At 52.5% G+C, this 693-nt stretch overlaps 1 protein-coding gene across 1 annotated transcript in view; it reads right to left on the minus strand.

The window, feature by feature from the left end:
* POU2F3 (POU class 2 homeobox 3) overlaps positions 1–693 on the minus strand; it is a 90,814-nt gene that overhangs the window by 4,412 nt on the left and 85,709 nt on the right. The window lies entirely within an intron of this gene.

The raw sequence follows: 693 nt of genomic DNA on the forward strand, positions 1-693 counted from the left end.
TCCTTCCTTCCTTGCTTCCTTCCTTCCAAAAAGCATGCTCATTCTGCATTTGCCTAATTATCACAATGACTAGAGGAATGTTGCCATGGCCAAGGCGGCACGCTACCAATTAGCATCTCTGCAGCAACCGGGCCCTTTCTGCACTTTCATTTTAATCCATGTCCACTGCAGTCTCCTCCAAGCAATTCTGCACTAAAATCAAGTTCAACCTTTTTTAAAAATCCAGGGTCTCCCCCCCCCCTTTTGCACTAAAATCGAGTTCAACCTTCTTTTTATTTCGGTCTCCTTCCCCCCCCCCCCCGGCTCTGTTTTTCTCTCCCCCCCTCTCGTGTGTTGCTCTAGCCTGCTAGTGCCCCCCCCATTATTTGGATGCTGTTTTGCCTGGGACTTAAATTGCCCCGACTCGAATACTGAGAAAATCCAGAGTTTGGCAGGCAAATGCGGAAAGGACGTTTCTGCCACTCCCGGCCCACTTATATAGCTCTCCTCATTCCCCCTCCTGGTTAGCTGCTTCCTCCTCTCCTGAAGCCTCTGGTACGTTTCAGCTCTGGGCCCTCTCCTGCAGCCCGCAGACTCTCATTCCCTGGGCCTTGGGCATTTCTGCTTCTCCTCCCCTGAGCCATTCTGTCTGCTTTGCATCTCTCTTGCAGCTAGGGATGCCAGTCTCTAGGATCCCCCCCCCCCCCCCACACC

Source organism: Gekko japonicus, unplaced genomic scaffold, assembly GCF_001447785.1.
Source record: "Gekko japonicus isolate JY-2015 unplaced genomic scaffold, Gekko_japonicus_V1.1 scaffold1205, whole genome shotgun sequence".
Classification (NCBI taxonomy): Eukaryota; Metazoa; Chordata; class Lepidosauria; order Squamata; family Gekkonidae; genus Gekko; species Gekko japonicus.